A 21979-nucleotide genomic window follows, 5' to 3' on the forward strand; every position below is an offset into this window, starting at 1 on the left:
AATTAAGTTAATTTGCAAAGAACTTTTGGGGGAAGAGCTGTTGAGCAAGGAAGCAAGTTGGGTACCGCAGCGGGCTCGCCCTGGAGAAGGCAAGGAGCTCCGGTTTGTGAAGGTCCAAGCATCACACCGACACGCCACCCAGCAGGTGGCAAGCCCTACCGAAGGACCAGGTCAACGAGCTCTCCTGGAGCTAACAGCTCCTTCAGCAGAGCTGCACGTTTATAACTTCCAGGCTAAATTTACACTTAGCTGATCATTTTATCAAAACCCCTTTAAAACTTGGAGTAATGATGCAGGTGCTTCTCAACAAGAGGCTTCCAGACCACCACAGCTTCTATAAGGAAGCTGCATGGTGCTGCACGTTGGTGTGCACCTTCTTTACAAGCCCTCCTATGCCCGTTTATACATCAGCCATCTCATCAAAAAGCCTTACCAAATCTACATCCCACAGCCCATACACCCAATTATTGCCTTATTGAGGTTCTGCTGCCTTTACATAAAAACAACTCTCTTCTGAAGGCCACTGACCATGCTACAATACTTATTCATCTCTACCTCTTAAGAATGATTACATTAGGTCTTATTAGCTGCTGACATTTTCTCCCAGCCTCTCACGGTGTGATTAGCACGGTACAATTGCAGGCCTACCTGCGATGTGTTCAGCGCGGCTGCAGCTCCACGCAGAGGTCAGGGCTCGCTGGGATCGCTCCCAACAGCAGCCCCGATTCACAAAGCCGAGCGTCCCTTTCCAGTGCCAGCTCTTTCAACACGCTGCAGTTATAACACAGACAGGAATTATTTTCATCATCTTATAATAAGCTTTGGATAATACCTGTGGATTATATCCCTTGTTAGAAAACTTATTATTTTTAATTTAACCAGTTCGTGACTTATTCCATTGCTGTAACACACAAAAATCTTCAATGAAGGGCTGGATCCTGGGGCAGAGCTACTGCCTCGTACTTACATCAAGCAAATGTCTTCAAACAAACTTGCATATCCAAGGAGTCTTTATCCTAGACTTTAAACCAACCTGAAGACGATGTTTTTCACTCTGTAGCAACCAAACTAAAAGACAAATCTCTAAAGCATGAAAATACATCACAGCATCATTACAGCATTGAAGAACTGGAGGTTTTAGAAAGGCAGCTGACGTGTAGGTGACCTTTGTCAGGTTCCCTAAAATGTCTTTTCTGAAATACATACTTTCATGTTCCAACACGGGTTTCTTTATGTGACAAATGCACTGTATGTACAATGAGATGTGAGCCCTGAGCATACAGGGGAGGTCAAGGCAAAGGAGGCCTGGTGACCTGAGAAAGGGCTCTCCCCAGGAGCAGACACATTCGGGGTACTGCACATCCCCGGGTTAGGACGCCCCTTCCCCAGTGCAGATCAAGTGAACTATTTATAAGCTGCATGCCAAAGCACACGTCCTTTGCCTGAACAGAAAGCAAAGAACCAAAGACACACGTCTTGTGATGAAGCCTGGCTTCACTGGGAGTTGAAACTAGATGATCTTTAAGGTCCCTTCCAACCCAAGCCATTCTGTGATTCATTAATGGCAGAGACCCTCTCTCTGCCCTTCTTCAGCTATTTTCTTCATAAAGAAGAACCAGCTTCCATTCTTCCACTTCAGCAAAAGGAAATTTGGGTCATGTAAAGCAGCCCTTGTTACTCCATGTAAACTACAAGAGTAGAAAACCAAATTATGCTTTCTGGTAGACGTTGTGCTTTTAGCTCTACCAGCTTATGGCAGCTCTTCAGCACAGGTTTGCTTAGAGCAAACACAATATGGGCAGGGCGGGGGGAAATTCAGTAGCATACACTTCTTCCTGAATGTGCCGATTATAATCCATGAAGGTTTCTGATCTCTCTAAGAAAATATAGCACATTGGAGAAACCAAAAATATTTCTGAAAAACATTTTTTTCATGGAAAAGTGACGGATTTGTCACAACATTTAGTAAGGCTAGGAGATCCGTCTAGTTTCTAAGCCTATATAAATACAGCTTCCCCTACAAAATAAGAGTGCAAATTATTCAAAATTTTTCATACGTCTGTTCTGACTTTTTCCTGATGACGTTGTTTGCTTTTCACATTAATGCTGTTAAAGGCTTGGCAGGGTTTTATGTCATAAAGACCAAGTGATCCCTGCCAGCTTTGTCTCCGGTTTTGTTCTGGATGTGGGTCCATTACAACCAGTCAGCTCCAACTAAAACAATGGCAATCCCCCTAAAGTTCAGGGCATTTAATATCTTGGGGCAGGCTCTCCGGTGACAGGAGGAAAAGAGGGCTCATCCTGATGCTGTCTGAACTTAAAACGAGCAACATCAATAAAGAGAATCACAGAATGGTTTGGGTTGGAAGGGACCTTAAAGATCGTCTAATTCCAATCCCCCTGCTGTGGGCAGGGAGAAAACCACCCCAGGACGAGATCCTGCCTCTCCCTTTTGTCCTCCTCATCCCCACCACTCAATATATTATTAAAGACTGATGATATTTGTGTCTATTTTTATCTTTATTTAAGGTGAATTACTTCAATTTCGCTTGTTCCCCTCTCTCTGGAGAGGAATTGGCCATAAATGGATGACTTTTGGACTCATGCTTTGTAGAAACATTTTCAGAATCCCAGAGGATGTTTCAGATGGTAAAACAAAAGCGATGGTTCAAACTGAAAAGCCCTCAAATACAGGAGGGCTCACCATCCAATGTTTCAAAGTCTTGAACTTTTAAAGGCAAAAGGAACATTTAATTCAAAGACCCTGGGGAGCATTTTTTTTTTAATATTGCTGAAGTGTCCTACTACCTCTAACAATAAAAATATCCAGAATATAAAGGCAGTTAAAAACCCCCCTTCTGTTAGCAAAATCCACAAAAAGATCCTTAACTGTAGGTTCCTGCTTTTCTTGTAAAACAGACATTTCTTTCCAGATACCCCCCAGCCCTTCGCTTACACGACCTTTGCAAAAGTTTAAAACAATTTGCAAGGAATTGAGAGCTTCAGAATACCGCTTCGCTTTTCTGAAGTTAGGAATATTGATTAAAACTAAAGAAAATGTTCTTTTCTCCTCCTCTTAAAGACTTTAGAGAAGGCAAATATTTAGCTGTTGTATTTCTGACAAACATTTGCACCAAATTTAGTCCTACAGGAAGCGTGGAAAGAATTTTACGCAACGCAGAGAAACCTAAAGCAAAGATACCAAATTTTGTTTAATTTATGCATTTACTTCATTTTCTTGGACTTCAGTGAAGAAGTGCCGAAGTCCAGGCAGCGGATTACATGCAGATTGCTGTAACCAAAGGGGCATCTTCACCGGTCAGAAAGACTTCCTCTTAAATCCCCTAAGCTACAAGAGCTATGGACTAGTGAGAGCTAAGAAATCCTTCTGGAAGAGGGACATGGCAGACCGGGGTATGCTTGCCTTCAGACCGCATTCTCTTCAAAGAGCTTTTCCTACATCTGCTTGCTGACCTTAGTGCCAACCAGGACTCATCCTAGAGAAAGGGAAGGCTCACGGCCAGGCCTGCTGCAAGAAGACAGCAGATCAGGAAAGCATTTCTGGCAAAACAGTGTCTGCGATGAACAGCATGCATACCTGAAGGAAATTATATCCGAAGGAACAAAAGCTTTGCTGTTTATTTCCAGTTAGCTGTGGTTTGAGCGCGTTCCCTGGAAGAAGTCCTTATCCATAAAGCCCTTTAGAGTTTAAGCGGGTGTGCGCTGTGATATTCCAGCTGTCAAACCAGATCTCCATCATCTTTTTCTTCTTTACTCTTGACCTGAGTTTCTCTTCGAAGACTGTTTTAAATTAGATCCCATGAGAAATACGACAGTAAGTTCTTAGTTTCATGATGGTTATAGAAGTTGCCATTGTTTTTCCATCATTATAGCAATGTTTGAGGCATTGAGGGAGAGGGACCATTTGTTAGTGCTCTTGTTGTCGGCTTTTTGCTCACACACACAAAAAAAAATAAAACAGAGGCAGAAATGTATTGACGTCCTTAACAAATAGTGTGTCACTTTCTACAGTGAGAATTAATTTATTCTATTACACGAAGACATCGTTGCACATTTGGAACCTGACCCCGCACCCAGCTGCACCGATTTTGTGCCACGGAGATATCACCTCCCCGCGTCACAGAGGAAAGGATCGGTGCTCGGGGTTGCCTTCAGAGATTATATCCTTCCGTACAATAATTCTGAGGACAAGTCATTAGCTTGTGTCATGTAGGGAGAAAACGAGGGAGGAGGAAGCTTTTGTTCCATAATGCTGTATTTCAGTCATTTAGTTTTATTGGGTTTGTGCAGCTAGACATGAAAGATGTAACTTCAGGCTTGCAATTGCTCAGGATATACAGGCATTAAGCAAGAAATGAGAGTAGAAAAAACACAAATCTGCAGGAGAGGGACCAGAACTTAGCATCTGCATTTTTCAGGCTCCTAAAGACACAGACAAGTACTCGGAGAGTCCCAGGCCTAATTATTTTTCTCTGTCCCAAAAGAGAACAACATTATTAAATTGAAACCTTCTCTCTCCCCATCCTAGCCCCCCAAATTATTCCCAGCAATAGGGTTCTACATGCAGACAATCCGATGTCCTTACAAAGGTGTTTTTTGCCATTCCTCCCATGCTGCCCATGTGGTGCTGCAGCCACACGCAGAGTTCTGTGCTGGCAGATAGAGGTGTTTTTGTGTGCTTTATGGAGTTTGGCACAAGAGAGAGGAAAACATCCAGATTCAGCAGCAGAAATCCAGCCTGACACAGGATACGTTTATTTTGTCCATTTCTTCATCTATTTAGCCCATTTCTTCATCACCGAAAACTCTTGCTCTTGTCAGCCTACCATATGGGGTCATTTCATCCAGTCTGCAGCCCTGCCACTCTTCCTGGGACACTCCTGACTAGATAACTGGGCCAGTAAGGCATAACATTATGAGCACGATATTTTGAAGCAGTAAAAACACCACCAGTTTCCCAGTTATCCCAGCAAGAAACTGCTTACAGAACTGATATAAATACAAGGAGTGTATATAAGGACTCTTGTGCCGTCATCAGCTGTAGCTACTGCAGGGGCTCATCAGCACCGAGCAAACAGGATCCATCTTAAAAACACCAAATTTTTATCCATCCTAAAAACACCAAGTACACGAACTCCAGCAGAAGCAACCTGCACCAGTTTTACCACAAATAATCTCGCCACAGCACAGGCACAGCAATTAATGCATCCAGCCTTCAGGGTGATTTCTGCATTGGCCTCATTCGTCCATATTACCGTACATTAAACATTCATTTGTACGATGAAAAATGTACCCTCCTTTTAGCAGCAAAAATAAACTCTTGTTTATTTCAGCTATTTTGGGAAAGCTCTCCAGCATGCCCAGAAAATCCTACACCAGTGATTAGGATTTCCACATATCACAGGGTTTTGTACCTGCAGAGGAATCTTTTAAAAGACGTCGGGTGCTAAAGCAAGATTCAGAACAATGCAGCCAGCAGGCATCGTAACATTTTGTCAGGAATAAAATATACAACACTGCTTTTGATACAAGGCTTTTCCCACTGGTTTTCTCCACCCGTATTTTGGGCATTAAGGATTGCCTTTTGCAAAGATACCACGCCAGATAAGGCTAAATAAAACGTATGCCTTAGTTTTGAGGGGGAAAAATAGCTTTGATCCCTTAAACTGACCAATCCCACTAGCAAAATAAATCTCCCAGCGTAAGGAAGGCTTTGCATGAGGCTCATGCAAGATCCACTCCTAAAGCCAGCCAGCGAGATGTGAGTAAGGTAGAGGGATCCCTCCCCTAATAATCTGGAAAACATTTACGTTTGGAAAGGGTCAGTGGTGCTCTATATTAGTTTCCCACTTAGCTTTCTGCGATCGCAATTTAAAGGCAGCGTTGACCATTGACTAAAACCAATTTAAACAACACGGGAGTGGGAGCTCTGCATACAAGCCAGTGTAATAGCTTCCCCTCATCGTTATGGGAGAGCGGTTATGGGCAAAGACAACAGCACTAATAGATTCATTCGTTCGTTCCAAAACCACCCCAGACCTTTCAGGCATGCAATTAAAATTGCTGTCACTTTATATGGAGCAAAGAACCAGTGTTTTACTGTCTAGTCACCAAGGTGTGACACGTCTCATTTGACTGATTATGGTACTGAAATGCACAAAACAATCAAGAGTCATGAATATTTTCCTGACTATTGAACGGATATCTGAGCTGAATTATACTGTGAGCAACGACAAAGTCACCCAATTAATAAGTGGGAGCACTTATTAGTTGCTCAGGTGTAAGGGAAAAAACAAAGGCAGCTTTAATCACAGAAACGTGAGATTGGAAAGAATCTCCTGGGTCACTCTGTACCCAGAGAGAGATCCCGTTGTGTGGGTCCAACATCATCTTAAATGCCTCCTGTGTTACCCACCCAGTTCCTTGAAAGAGGGTCCTAGCACCACGCTGCTCCTTGCTCCTGTTAATTTAAGGCTCATCTGTACTTCTTTGCTCTCACCACAACGTCAGCTTTTAGCTTAAAGAGTTCATTCCTTTTAGGGTTTGCCTCTTGGACGTGTTCCATAAAGAAACCTTACCCTTCCAAAACTTCACTTTGCCAGGCCAAGCAAGCCCTGGGTTGTTTGGTTTTTAGTTTCTTCCCATAGGATACTTTCTCCCACATTATCAGACCCTAAACTTTGCTCTGCATTTTTTCCAGCGTGAATCCACCTGTTTTGACTCCACGGGATCGGTGCTGCATCCTGTGCCATCACTGCTAATTTCCACAAGGACATTAATGCTCCTCTGTAAATGGAAGGAGCCTTACAGTACATTTGGTTTTCACACAGCCATACTACTTCACTGGCTCATAATCACCCCGTGATCAAACACCACACCGGAGTTTTTCTCCTCGTTAGACATTTCTAGCTGATGAGTTCCCACATTATAGCGCCAAACTACGCTACACGTCTCCGCACCAACAATCAATCTCCTTTTTCCATTCCTTTCAAGTTTCCTGCATTTCCCCAGAAAAGGTAAGCATGTTTAGAGCCCTTACACACAATTGTTTTTCTGCAGGGGAGGGATGGCAGGGGAGGGCAGGTTTTATACCCCTGCCCCAGAGCTCTTTGCTGTCACATTGCCTTCTCAAGCCTGAATTTCTCAAATAAAATATTTGCAAGAGATTTCATCCTGCTTATTATTACATTTAATTCAAATGGTGTTATTCATATCACTTGGCTAAGGCTTATTTTATTGGAGAAATCTACAAAGACGGGGTAGCAAAGCACCCCTTCCTACGGGCTCAAGGAATGGTGGATAAGAAATCCGGGAGCTTTTACGTTATGGAATAAACTCCACGCTCTGTTACTGTTGTACGATCTCCTGACATAATCTGCCACGTTAACTCTCTCCATCACACCACCACCCTAATAACCATCGTTATAAGCAGCCATACTCCCATTTCTGAGATTTTTAAGTATTGCCTGTGAAGAGCATTTTTCACTGTGCCAATAACCATAACCCTCTATTGATACAGACCACACATCTGAATAATATTTGCTGTCCGAAAGGCCAGATTATTTCTGGTGGCATTAAGGTGCTTAACGATGCAAAGAGGCATTTTCGAGAAACCCACACGCATAAACTGATTAGGTGCTTAAGTCTCATTAAAATCAATAGGAGCTAAAAGCCTAACCAACCTGCTGATGTGCTTTTTGAAGGATTCGCGTGGCACTAGCACAAAGCCTTGAAAACCTAGACTGAAACATCATTGGGGATGTGAGAAGTTTGGAAGCTGGGGGGATTTTAGAGGTTTCCCAGCGTGACACCTATTGATTCGGCTCCAAACGGTGATGGACAACTTGCCACTCGTAGCTCTGACTTCTGCCCACCCACCTTTTTGGGAGGGTGTGCTGGAAGCAGAGCCCTCGAGGAGAGCACTGCAGCACAGAGAAGCCCTGGCTCTAACGCCAGCAGCCACTGCTCGCTGCATCCTCCAGCAGCTCATCCCTCTGCCTTGCTCCTTACCCAGTGCCAAGCAGAAAGCAGGCGCTCGGAGCCCTCGTAACAAAGCCCAGCTTTGATGAGTGTAACGGGACAAAGGGATTTTGTTTGCTGATGTGATCACCTTGATGTCCAGGCGATGCTCCTGAACAGCAGGCGCAGAAAGGAGAAATGGCCAGGTGCACGCTTACAGGCACAGAGACGTCTCACATCGAGTTCCCCACTCCAGAACATGTATGATGCTTGCCAGGTTAAACTGAAGGAACACAGCACTGCCGACAGCTTTTCTCAAATACTGCGAGTGAATTTACTGGGTTCAAGTCAGGCAAATGCTTTTAAGCGCAGGCAGTCACTCAGGCAGCAGGAAGGGAACAGAGGAACAAACCGTGCCTTGATCTGCTCGCGGAGCAGTGCAGCAAAGCAACAATTTCGCCTGAAAATACATCTTTCTGTCAATAGAGGAACACACGGAACAGAAGGCTCCGGGTTAACAGGTGAGGATTTTTCCAGCGTGGAGAAGGAAGTCTCAGGCAGGACGGGGAGATCGTTTTGGCAGCAAAAGAAATGAGGAAGGGACACCTGCAACATGACTTCGATATTATCAAATTGCTATCGGCACCAAGCAAGGCCCATTTAAAAGCCAACCCATCAATACTCCTTCAACCACTTTCTGTCATTTACCTGAGTAGCCCCAACCTGAGTTCCTGAAGTGATTTAGCTGCAAAGAAAGGAAGCTGAAGCCTTTTTGTGGACAAATGTCAGCTCCTTGGCAGCTGTATGACTGGAAACTAATACCTCTATGCTGCAGCACAGATGTAGCTAGCTTCTGCGCAGACATGCTGATATATTCATGGCTGGCTTTCCTTATAAATGAATTTACTTCTCTCAGGCACAGGGACATTACTTTATGGTCTATTTTGCACTGACCATAAAGGCTTCCTAATAGATGTCTGGAGCTGCTGGATATTACTGCGATATAAATAATAATATATCATTTTCAATGTAAACAGAGTCATTCCACACTGAAGTACCGTTTCAAGTGTGTTTGAGATGCAACTCTATTATAGTTCACACTTGAGTAGCCTACCCTTGAGGTAACAGAGGCATAGATATGAGCTGTGACATTTAAATTAGCAAGAAACATCAAATACAAATGAAAAAAACCTCATTGGTGGTTGTTGCTGGAAGCTGATCACCCAGCAGCACTCGCATGAGGTTTTATGTTCTGGGCAAACTTTTGTGATTTAGCTTAGAAACCTGATGCTGAAACACTGCAATAATTAACATTTCAATGCCTTGCCTTGAAGGTGCTTTCTGCGGACCATTTCCTATACTGCTGAATGGTCATCACAGATAAAAATTACCCCCAAATTGGTGTAAATTCCTCTATTTAGGAGCTGCTCTGGTATTTCCTTTCACACTGAGTGCCATTAAGGATGGACACGGTCAGTAGGCTGCATCTTGGAGCATCGCTGCCTCATGGACCCAACCTGCACCGCTGGAGGCTTTTTGGTGCTCAGAAGCCATCCTCTTTGCCCTCCCCTCACCCATCCTGCCCAGAGCAGAGCAGGCTACGTGTGCACGCCGTGTTGTAGCATTGAAGTACACTTTTCCAGCCCCTTTTGTACTTACCCTGTCCATGTTTGCTTCTGGTAATGTTATGTGCAACTGGCTCTCTACCCACCAGGTTTGTTGCTGCTGTAAATGAAAACCGAATAGGTTTGACATGACTTCTGGTTAATTATTTTTCTCCTTGTTATCTTCTATATGCTTACAAATTCGCTGCTCAATTGCTGCACTGCAGGCAGTGTGAGTCAACTCACTGAGTTAAATAAAATTTAACAACAGCAGAGGTAATTGAACAGCATAGAGATGTATCACACACAGAACTATATAAAAACCATGGCATATACATGCATGTGCACTCATACAACATCTGCATAAGCTTAAGCAGCCTAATAGAGGGGCTTCCCACTGTCTTGTCTGATATTTGTCACCCTGAATTAAATTTAAGATCCAGATGATGTCAGCCTAGGCCATCGGGAAGCACCCTGTCCCTGGAACAGTGTGACCCAGCCCTGTTCTGCCTGCTCAGCACGTGTAACCTGCCGCGAGTTCAGGAATTCAACCTGGTCGCCAGGAGCAGATTCCTCTTGCTCTCCTCTTCGCTTCGACACGCAGATCTAAACCACAATGCTCACTGAGGTTCCTGCTAGCACCACAACGATGCTGTGAACTTTACGACTGAGACCAGGGGAAATGTTTCTGCAAAGCCAGTGAGTAGAGAGCTGGGGCGTCCTCTGCTCCCAGGGGCCAATTTTCCAATGGATGGCTGGACGGGGAAGGAACCAGGCAGGCATATCCTCCCCTTTGACAGAAACCTAAATTTGTTCATCATTGACCCAAGAACACTGCTCTGAAGGGCAGTCACAGCCAATTAGACACGCAGTAGGTGGAAGAGGTGAACCGGAGCACATTAAGATACACTCTCTCACCAGGTCAGCATCCATCCCACCTATTTATAGGTGTGCTTTTGGCAGCACACTCCCTAGACGCCTGGCAAAACCTAAAAGATCTCGGTAAGGACGATGACAGCCATGACCAAACCCTAATTCCCAGCTAAGCCTGGGTGTCCCACCACCATAACCACAAGGAAGTTTCAGCTCTGTGTTTTTCCACTGCATTAATCAGGAACATTTTTCTTGCTCATATCAGTTTGCGAGTTTTCTTTCAACTGCTCTCCCTATGCATCATTTTAAAACTGCTGGTTAGAGATACACACAACTTATCACTGTCAGCTCCCTACGCTTATAGCAGCTCTGACATTTCCACAGATTTTAAAAAATTTGAGTCAGGACCAAATTTGGCAGGTCCACTAATAAGTAATATTGTTTTCCTCTGAAAAGGCCCAATTCTAATCAACCCATGGCAATGTAGTGATTTTTGCATCCATTTGTCCTTGGCAAAAGCTGTCTTTTTCTAAAAGTACAATCCTTCAGCTTCACCAGGAGAATAAAGTTGCTCTTCAACGCTCGGTCCCTCCTTTCTGTCCATTTGCATTTTAGCCTTACAGCTCTAATGGGGAGCAAACCACCACAATAAAGCACAAGAAAGAAGAGGGAGGGTTTTGCTTGTAGGTAACCATTTCAGGAAGGTGATCTCTGGGCTCAGAAGAGGCTCTGCTCTCCTCTTGCACTTAAACCTGGCCCAGAGGTGGTCGTGGCCACTTCCTTGTACAACAGGGCTTTGTTCCTGGGACCCAGAGCTGACACAAGGAATTTGTATCAGAAGATCCCCAGATAAAAGAAGTGATGTGAAACCTACCGAAAAAAGTGGAGGGGAAGGAGGGTATGGCAGCAGGACACCACGCTTCCGAAGAGCCTGGACTTATCTTTATAGGAAACGGTCTCTGTGAGATTGATAAACGTATGACAGGCTGGAGGAGGGAAAGAGGGCAAAGTCATTGCACTGAAAAACTAGGCCTGGCAACAATAAAAAATACTATAAAATAGTTAAAAACCTAATAGCTCACTAGAGCTTTTTGCCAGAGCAAGTCCTCTATGGCCAATAGCTCTCCAAAGGCATTAGAAAATGAAAGGAGTTTTAATGCCTCCCTACATTTCTTTTCTTTCTGGTTTTACAAGGGGTGATGTGGCAATCTAATTATATTGTGTTGTGAGCTGGTATTATGTCCTGCAAGCAGAGGGAAGGAGCTTTTTTATAGTTCCATTATGCAATTGTTGCTACTTTTTACCCTTGTTTCAGCTTTGGTGCAATAATTCTGCGTTGTAGCCTACATTAATTTCTTTCCTTTTTTTTTTCCCCTTTTAACCATTCGTTGTTTCACTGCAATAAAACACGCGGAAAACAAAAGCCCTTTGCACAGGCAGGGAATGCACGAGGCTGTCCCTCCACGCCTCGCCTCCTTGAACAGTGTGCAAGCCCCAGGGGAACCCGCAGCAAGGTGGCAGGAACATTTTCAGGACGTTTTCTCCCCATCTTAAAGTTAATAAATAAATAAATAAATAAGTGAAGGTTATGTCACTGATCAGAGTCTCTCCACCCGATCGAAGCATGCTTCAATTTTGGCCCTAGGAACTTACCAGGTGAACGCTGACGGATGAGGCAGCCGCCGCTCAGACCCCATCCTTTTTAAATAAAACCCTCACCCTTTGTCCTTTTCAATTATGTATCATCATGTATCTACAACAGCTTTTGCTGTCGCTGTGATTTAAAGATAAGGTTGGGTTTTGAAGACCGTTTGTTTCCCGTGCTGACACAGCCAGCCCAGCAGACAAACAAGCGCCCGGTTTCAGACCCCCCGGATTTCTTTCCTCCCTCCCCGGCGTTGTCACCTGAATCTCTCGCTAATCATTTCAAGGCTATTCGGAGGGCAGTCCTTGCATAATTTTTAGCTTAGCATAAAAAACTGCCTAATTATTATTCATTTGGCTTGGCAGCTATTACACACCGAAGTGACCTCTGCTTCTCCGTTAATTATAAATAGTTTTGTCTATGGGATAAATTGAAGTGAATTAGCTCCGTTTTAAGCTCCTATCAATAATTTAAACGGATATTTCAATCAACCAAAATTAAAAATAATAAAAAAAAATAAGCTACGGAGAAAAGGCCAACTTCCCAGTGTGAAGCACCACCAATTTGTTGATTTAGCCGGGAGGGCAGAATTTAATAGCGACGTTAATGCAGAATAGGTTTTATTTTCCCCGTGCACTGGCTGTGGAGCAGAAAGTTTCAAGGTCTGGTCCTCCCCAGCGTGGCAGCCCATTAGGTGCAGCTGCCGGAGATGTCTGCCCGACCCGATTACCATCAAAGCCAGGCAGAGACAACGGTGCCGCCAGCCCGGCCGCGGCACCCGTCCCTCTGCACTCAGCCGCTGCCAAACCCTCGGCCGTCTGCTACACCACACTTAAAAGTGAGCTGGGAAATGACTTTATTCTTAAGTGGGGTCACACCTGGGTGAAAGGCAGACACAAGTCCAACGGTATTATCGAGCTTTAGGGGAACGGCTCTTTCCTTCTGCTAGGAAACGCCAGCCAAAATTTCTTTCCGGCGCAAGGTAGGCAACCGAGCCTGATAAGATAAGCTCCAGTCATAAAAAATACATACGGCATAAGGTCAGGTTTCATTTTGTTCTGTGATTCATTTTAAGCCCCTGGAGAGGCCATCCTACATGAAAACTTCACCGAGAAAATTGCAGGAGGCTGCAGCGAAGGGAAGGAGCCGAGCACTGATTTATCTGTGTAATTCTATTACAGGTAGGAAGCAAGCTCTTTTATTTACAAATACCTTGTGAAGGCAAGTGATGACAAAGGATGATTTGCTGTAATAGGTTACACCGCTTGCTTTATGAAGCCCTGGTGGAAGCTTTGCCAATTTGGCGTCCAGCAGCAGACGTGAGATGCAGCGATGGGTGGGAGCACCACCGGCTTTCCGTCTGCGCCTTCAGCTCTTCCCCAGGGCACAGGGAGGTCTCCTCTCCCCCAGTCCCTCCGACAGATCCACGTTTGAGCTCAGTTTCTCGTTTTGTTTGCTTTTAATTACTAACACAGCTCAAGGAAAGCCCAAGCCAGCGATGGACTCACCTACCTCCTGCATTTGGGCACGCACCAAACGTTGCACAGCCACATCCAAGGTCAGGCCCACCACAGGGACGTGCCATCGATCCACCACAGCCGACAGCACAAACTAAGGTCAAAACGCATCAAAAACGAGTACTTATCTCTGTCTACTGCCCTTTCTGTCCTCTCTGATAACCTCCGCCCCGGTCAACGCTGACAGAAGTGCATTGTGTTTTCAAACCCCCAGCAGCATCCTCCAACAATTCCTCGGGGCTTCCTGAGAGCACGGAATATTTACTCACTTTCTTCATCTCCCTGAGCAAACACCTGGACACAAAACGACAAGAAAAGCAGGGAAAGACAGATGAGATGTAACAGAAACGTGTAATGGCTGGCAGTAACATCACTGATTGCGTTCAGCAGCGATTTGCAAGCAGCAGAAAGCTGTTTGGGGCCAGAAAGCAGGAGATTTGCAGAACCTCGTGCAAGCACTACGCTGCTTTTCATATACACTTACTGCATCTTTCATTCATAAAAATACCTTCCTCCTAACATTTATCATCCCCAAAGAGTACGAAATTAATCGAAATACAACAAAGCAGAGCAGCTGTGGATGCCTGTTTACTGGTTTGAATACAATTTCTTATGTTAGGCTGCCCATAAAGCAAACTTGGACATCCAGCACGTGAGGGAGCCTGGTCTGCGGTATCACAAGGGCAGAGCAGCGGCGCATGGGCCCCAATAATCATAAATTCCAGGCTTCTTTCAAAGGTAAATTAAGCCAGCATTTACAAAATTTAATGTGTGAGAGATATTAAAGAGCCAAAAGATACTGAAAATATTTGAAATGCTACAAAAAGCGAGAGAGAAAAAAGGTTTAAGTTGTACTCGGGTTGTACCGAGCCATGGGAAACAAAGAGGACACCCCACGTGTCCCCGGGGAGCTAGCACAAAGCCCAGCCCCAGCACTGCCAACAGCCTGCTCCAGCAGAAGATAAAGATCTTCCAAATGTATTTGTTCTGCACATTTAATATTAATCAAAGAGCATTATGTATTTCATACGTCGCTTCGTTAGCCTAGCTGTAGGGAAAGAAACACCAGCTTGACAGAAGTACTGCAAAACAACATAATTAAATGTGTAAACTGATAATAAAGTTTTAAAAAAATAAGAAAGAAAGGGAGAAAAGAGGGATAAAGGAATCCCATTGATTAAGCTGAGGGTTTTTTGAAGCTGGGACTCAATTTACAACAGCACACGAGGAGCTGGGCTATTTTGAAAGCCACGACCACCATCCCACGACAACCCTTCAACTTTCCTCATTCTGAAATTTGGTTGCAAGGTTTGGCAGCAGCTCGGGCCCGGAGCCCACCCACGTCCCCCACACATCACAGCCACTGCCTGCTTACAGGAGCCACCAAGCCCACAGGCACACAGCACCTCCGGGCTGCAGCAGGCGTTGGAGGTGGCGTTTGATTCGTTTTTTCTCTAACATTGATGTTTTCAGCAATTTTCTGCTGTTTTGTGGTGTGACGAGGAAAACTGAACGCATCCTGTGCTGCAAACCCTGCCCCAGTGATTTGGGGTAAATTGTGCCATTTCTGCATGCTGGAGCTGTTAGCCAGCCTTACCTGCTGCCTCGTGTGCTGGGTTTAACAGGCGTTACGGGACACTAAACCCTAACAAAACCCAATAGAGTTGCTAACTCCATCACTATAAATGTGTTATGGGACAGGACGATGGCCTTGACCTGGCCAGCAGAATGAAATACTGATATCCCCACAGAGGGGACATCACTTATAGGACAGAGCCCCTCCAACCACTGTCACCAGCAAGCACGCCAAGCATCAATTCCCAACAACTCCTGGCTGTCTCCAGAGTTTCTGGGGACACCTACCCCAAGCCTTGCTCCCAAACAAAACCTCCAAGAGCCCCCTCACTCCTTAGAGCTCACTGCTCCCAAAGGAAAGCTGCACACCTGCCTGCGTTACCCCACAGCAAAGCCTGGGATCTAGCTGAAGGTTTGTTCTTTTTTTTTCCCCTAAACTTTTATTAATATCATGCACGGTTTTTCCATCAGAGCTTTTAGCTCAATTTGAGCTTGACTGAATCCGGAGTTTTCTGGGTCTTGCGCTGTAACACAAGGTATTAAACAACATCAACACACAGGAAAACATTTAGCTTGCCAAGCTAAACACTCCTTGTATGATTTCTGTAAATGGTTTTCCTAGATAAGCCCTTGTGACAGTTATTTTTAGCCTACACTCCGAGCGAGCACACAGTGCCTTGTGTCAGGCTAACTCCACACCAGTTACTTCAGCGCCCTGAAGCACTTCGGGGCTTGGTACATGGGTGGAGAGGTCCTGTTGGGTTTTGTTTGCTTTGTTTTGATTTTGTTGTTTTGTTTTTCCACGTCTGCTCCTCTGGTGGCCTCCCATTTCCCCTTTTTGCTATAAAAGCACAGCATCCAATTTCTGCCTCATCTAGAAGACGGAGATGGCCCCGCAAAGCCACGCCGGCAGAATTGCACCGCACCCAGCACTGGTTTAGAGCAGGGTTTGTGCTCCTGTGTACACCATGCAGACTGAGGAATTGAAATTCCTCCAGGGGGCCAGCAGGGCATTTCTCATTCTATCAGAATCCGTAAGGTTTAGTGGGAGATTTGCTCATTTGTTATTATTGATTATACAAAGGGTGAAGATACATGCTAGTGATATTGATTTTTCAAAATAAAAAGGATGCTGAAACCTGAATTTTTCAAAAAAAATGGGAGTGGAGACCACGGTGCTCATTCACCGCGGTAACACCTGAGCTGTGACTCCAGCAGCTCCCCTGGCTTTGGGGTTCCAGCTTCACCTCCCCGCTCCTGCTTGGTTCAACTCCATCTAGTGCCACGGCCAAGAATCACAGCTGCCATTAACAAACATCAAGGAAAGACTTTTTACATTAGTGACATCCGAGTACTTCGAAAACCTTTAAGTTTCATCCTCACGGTGCCATTCGGGTTGAGAACTGAAACAGACAATACGTCATGAGTTGAAAAAAAAATTAAAAGCAAAATATTTTTTTCTTTGACTTATTTTTTTCCAGCTGTGTTCTCCATCACCACTGTAGGGTGCTGCTAGGGGATAGGTTACAGCATGACACTGAAACACAGGGAATTCAGCAAGAATAAAGTTCTCCTCCTCTCCTCGTTACGGAGGGGGAATACGATGCCACGTTTATAATCAGGCTGGCTCTCCACCAACTGCAACCTTTTAATGTTCTTCCAGCTTAACTCCGGAGATAAATCACAATTATCGACATTCAATAGCTGGCACTACAAAAGCACAATGACATTTTTCTTGCTCAGGACGAACACTCGAGAACTCCCTCGTGGGCTTTGCCATGAAGCTGTGCGTTGGCTCAGCCTCACACCTCACCTCTGCAGGGGCGCGAGCCCTGCGAGCCCTCCAGAGGAGCAGGACCTGGGGGCGGCCTTCATCACTCGCTCTTCCTCACCTCTGTAGGTAAAGCAAAGCTGCAGGCTCTTCCCTGTCACCTGAACAGCTCGGTTTTTCTCCTGTTAGCAGCATTTGAGCTATTTTCTCCCTGAACAGCAGCAGAAAGCTCCCAGGTGTGGGTACTGCACGAGCACAGCCCTTGGCCTGTGCCTTGCAGTTGAACATCTGAGAGCAAGGCTGCACCGATCACCGCTGGATATTAACGGGTACAAATCCCTGATTTTCTAATTCACAGCAGATGAGAACGTGGCCCCCATGTTTTTAAGGGAAGGAATTTGGGAAACGTTCTACCCAAAGCACGCTGGAGCACACAGAGCTTCATCGGGGGTCACCTGGATGCTGCAGCAGTTACGGCATTCATCGGGTCACCGAATATTGATGCCAAATTAACACCACCTCTAGATGAGAACAAAGCTGTCACCTTCAAACTCTTTTAAGGAATTTAGTGGTATTTATTTTCAAGCCAGCACTAATCTGACAGAAAATGCTTTTTTAAAAGCGTTTCCTTTACTCCATTTCCAGCTGTTTTCCCCTCCTAATAGCAAGGTGCCCATTGATTCCACCTTCAAGCACTGTTCGCAGCCCCATCTGTTCCTGATGTTCAAGCAGAAAGTCAGCTAAACACTATGGAGTATTTCCACATATACTTTTAAAATCATTAAGCAAACATCTCCAGTTTTAAATAGTCTGAAAACCAAGGGAAAGCAAACAAACAAACAAAACCTGTTGCTGTTTTTGGAGAAGACAGGAATCAAATTCACTCAGAGTCCCTGGTTCTGCTTCTGCTCCTCCTGCCTCCCATCAATCACTTTAAAAGAATTGCAGCGGGTTTCCAACCTGCACTTGTGTTACTCAATAAAGCACAGACAACTGGCTGCTGGTGGAGAGAGGGGACGTTTTAATATCTGGCGTGTACGTGTGCATGGCTGCGTGTTCCCGTTTTCCTTGGAACAAATGCCATTATAATTTCTTCAAGGAATCAATAACGTCCATTGCGGGAGCACTGCGCTGTTTGAGATGCAGATTGCATAGGGAGAAAGAAAATTTATTGCATTGTAAATGGAGGCAGAAGGTGGTAGGTAAGCTGTAATTAAAGTTTTGCTGATAATAAAAAATGGGGGAAATAAGCAGACTCGGTAGTCAGTAAATGCTAGCAGTGCTGCACAATCGCACTATTTTGCAGAGGAATCTGCAGCACTCTGCTCTTTTTCTGCACAATTAGCCTAAGGAAGTGTGGTTTACATTTCAAACTCCCCAAATGCTGGCATCCTGCATGCCCTTCATCAACGCTTAACATCTCCAGAGCCTTTGAAAACATCACACACCAGCTATTAAATCTTATTCCAATTCTTTAAAAAGCGTGGTTTATAGTTAGTATTCTTGGTGCACGCTTTTATCCGGAAAGCCAACAGGACGACCGTCACCAGCGCACAGCAGAGGCATTTTTACTCTTCCCTGCAACAGAACTAGCAGTGCCCGAGCTGACTGGTGGCGAGATGATTAACAAAAAGTCAGCAAACCAGCCCAAAAGGGTTCATCACCTGTGCACCTGGCAGCAGAGGGGCACCCACAGCCCTGCCACCACGTGCGCCCCTGGCTGGAGCTGCCTCCCCACCTGCTCCAACAAAGTTTTGTGGACAACCACGTAAGAGATGGGAGGTGAAACACAAACCTGCCACCCATTTTCTTACTCTTTCGCTTCTTTTCTTGCCTTCCTCAATTTTTACAGATTTCTGTCCTTGTCCCAGGACTGGAATTGCTCACCACTAATTATCCAATAAAAATAGAGCTGAAGTATTAAATCTATCCCTAGTTAGCCCAATGTCTTTAATAATAAAAGAGATTTGGCACAAGGGATAAATACTGTATCTCATTTTGCCACTCTTACAAGTCTCCTGTCACTCCACACTTATTAATGCTGCTGTTAATGTACTGCTCCCAGTTAGCCACTAAAATAGTTCAGTTATTCCTATTAATTCACCGATAAAGCGTGGCCTCAATGCAATTAAAAAAAAAAAAAAGGCTTTGTTGCTTACAGGGTTTATTGGCAGCATCTATTTGCCCAGTTTGCCAAGATGTTTTCCCCAGTTTTCTAATTCTATAGCTAAAAGCATGCCAGTATGGAAATGAGGACAGAAAAGCAGCATCTGACTGCGCGCCAGATGCCGCCAGCATCTCCCCAGGTATCTGGCAGTGGCTGAGGATGCAGACCAGTGTCCATCCCTCCAGGCTCAGGGTGAGCCCATGCTGCAAGAAACTCCTTCCAGAAGGAAAAGCTTCCTGGTAGAAACTCAGAACAACTCACTTTGGGAAACTCCCACCAGCAGGATTAACCTGCGGCCCTAAGAGGGGAGCTGTTCACGTCACAGAGTTACAGGCATGGAATAAAGCTCAATAATTAGCAGTCTAGGCTGATTTGTGAACTCCTCAGTCCATTCTATGTAAACAAGAACCAGGAAAGACCCTTCCCTACCGAATACCATTCCTGGCAATCACACAAACCTCCGTAAAATACGTTTGAGTCAGAGAAGCCCACTGAAAGCCTACAGCGTGCCACACCGGACATGGAGGTTTTAGGGTCGGACACTGCAACAGCAACAGAAAGAATTGAGCAAAACAGGAGAGGTAAACCCACAAAGGAACTGGGCCAGGATTTTTTAAACTGGATAATTTTACGACTTTAGATCCTGAATCCTGATTAATAAGAAGGCAGTGTGGCTGTGCAACACTGTCCTCTATTGGAAACAGCTCACCAGACCACCTGAAGCACTCAGACACTCTCTGCCTGGTTCACAGGGAGGGACCCAGTTATTTCTTTCAGGCTTAACATCTTCAGGCTTAACCACTTCTGTGGTGTAGCTCTGATGCTGTCTGAGTGAGTTCCCTCAGCATTATGCATTGCCCATGAGTTGCCCCAAACCATCACTCTGCTCTGACTTTGCTCTGTGTTCACTCAGTGTTGGTAGCAGTAAAAGGGCTTCGCACAAGAGAGCCGTTGAATTAATACGAGCAGATTTACTGTGCAGGCTTTATAATCTTTCTTGCACACCAGGCTCAAAAATTCAAATGCATATATTAGGAGAAGGGATCCTGACAGAAAGGCTGCAAGTGCCCCGTAAATATCCCAGTGCCCGTGCGGATGGGAAACCCGGTCACCTGCCTGGAGGGGCGCACTCTGCAATGCCACCTCTTTGCAGAGGCAGGACCCATGGTAAGGCATCGTTTTATACAGCCACCATCTCTGCAGGCTCCTGAGAATGACAAAAGCTGATTCCTGGATGGCACAGAAGGAGGCTGACGAGTTGTGGCATCCTGGAAGGGGTAAGAGCACGGCACAGCGCCTGGTGGCCACATGGCTCTTGCACCATCCCTCCTCTTTGTAAGAAGAGCAGAGCGACACGAGGGCACTGCTGCAGCCGGGGGCAGAGCTCCACGTCAGGACAAACCAGGTTCAGCAGTGCCTGTCTGCTGCCACCTCTTCCCATCCCACACACACCTCCCTCCCTCCCTCTACTCCTCAAGGAAAGGCGTTTCCTGACCTTGCCGCACGGTTTGCCAGCCCTCCTCTCACACGTTTTTATAAAAATCTTTTTTTCCTACTTTCAATTTCCCATTTCTTTTCCTCAAGAGCACTATTCCATCACAGCAGGAGGACAAGGGGGATACTTTCCTCAAACCCCAGCTCTGCTTTCCCTTTCCAACAGCAGTCACACACCACCGACTGGCACAGCCCCGTGCCTTTCCCACATGGAGCTTGGCCCGGCGGCGCTGCGCTGGGGCACGAGATGGAGGAAATTACAACCCGATTCAGGACCTGATCCTAAGTGAAGAGACATCTCTGCACTAACGTGCTGCTGCCCTAGGCTGAGGTGCTTTTTCTCCAGCGAGGACAGCCTCTGCACGTCACCCAGGCTCTGTCACCCCTGCCTGCCTGGTGCCGCTGTCCTCGGCAGGACGGGCTGCAGCTGGGAGAGTTCACGCCTGCTATTGTGAGGGCCTTGCAGTCATTAGCCTCCGAAATTGCTTTCCACGTCGTACAAGAGACATAACAAATGACTAATTTAATAAAATTGTGTCGGTTCATTCAGCCAGAGAAGCAAGGATAATAGCAGCCGATGGTGGAAGAATTGGGAGTCACTCAGGTGGCGGGGGGCTGAGCTTCCCACAAGAGATGAGGCAGAGCCCAGGCCTCAGCTGCCTGCTCCTCGCCACCCACGGCACCTCCCCGAGGTGGAAATGCAGCAACACGGCCCCAAACAGCAGGGAGGCAGCAATAGGGACGTTGAACTCTTCACAGGTGCCCGTCAGGAATTCCCCTGTCCTAATAACATTAAATTAATAGCACCCACATCTTGGAATTACAACAAGCAGCAATTTGGGCACCCAATATCCAAGTGGTGCTTCCCCTGCTCTCCCTACTTGAGACGTGGATTTTACTGCTGGTCCTAAAGCTGAATGGGACATCGGCCCCCCTGCAGCCCAGCTCCTCGCTTCCCCACTGGAAGCTTTGCTGCCAGATTCAGGGAACACAAGGGGCCCAAGTAGGGCGTGAAGGAAAGGACCAAACACGGGACCACCACAGCAGAGACCCGAAAGGCTCTGAGGGCTGGAGCAGCACCGCTTGGACAGGAGGCAGGTCTGGAAACAGAACTGCTAAATTTCAGACAAGGCCACAAACACAGAGCTGTGGAAGCAAGCAACTCGGACAAGGGAACAGCAGCAGCAGAGCAGACTGCTCATTACACATCCAAAACTCCCCTTGAAAAAAATAAAATCCAGTGTCAACACCACAACAGCAGTCTAGGCCGAATCATCAGCTCCCACATTACCTCAAAAGGGAAATTTAATGTTAAAAGAATTCAGTGAAAAGACCTCTTCCACCTCCTTTTAC

The 21979-nt window shown here is 45.7% G+C and overlaps 1 long non-coding RNA gene across 2 annotated transcripts in view; it reads right to left on the reverse strand.

Moving 5' to 3' along the window:
• Window positions 1-648: 648 nt before the first annotated feature.
• Window positions 649-21979, reverse strand: part of LOC137864378 (uncharacterized) — a 59783-nt gene continuing 38452 nt past the window's right edge. The window contains exon 3 of one of the 2 annotated variants that reach the window (XR_011101467.1): window positions 649-771. This is a non-coding gene — a long non-coding RNA (uncharacterized lncRNA). Of the gene's footprint in view, window positions 772-12941; window positions 13914-21979 lie in introns of those variants that run through there. The other variant, XR_011101466.1, reaches the window with a different exon arrangement.

The sequence above is a fragment of the Anas acuta genome, chromosome 14 (genome assembly GCF_963932015.1).
Source record: "Anas acuta chromosome 14, bAnaAcu1.1, whole genome shotgun sequence".
In the NCBI taxonomy this organism is placed as follows: domain Eukaryota; kingdom Metazoa; phylum Chordata; class Aves; order Anseriformes; family Anatidae; genus Anas; species Anas acuta.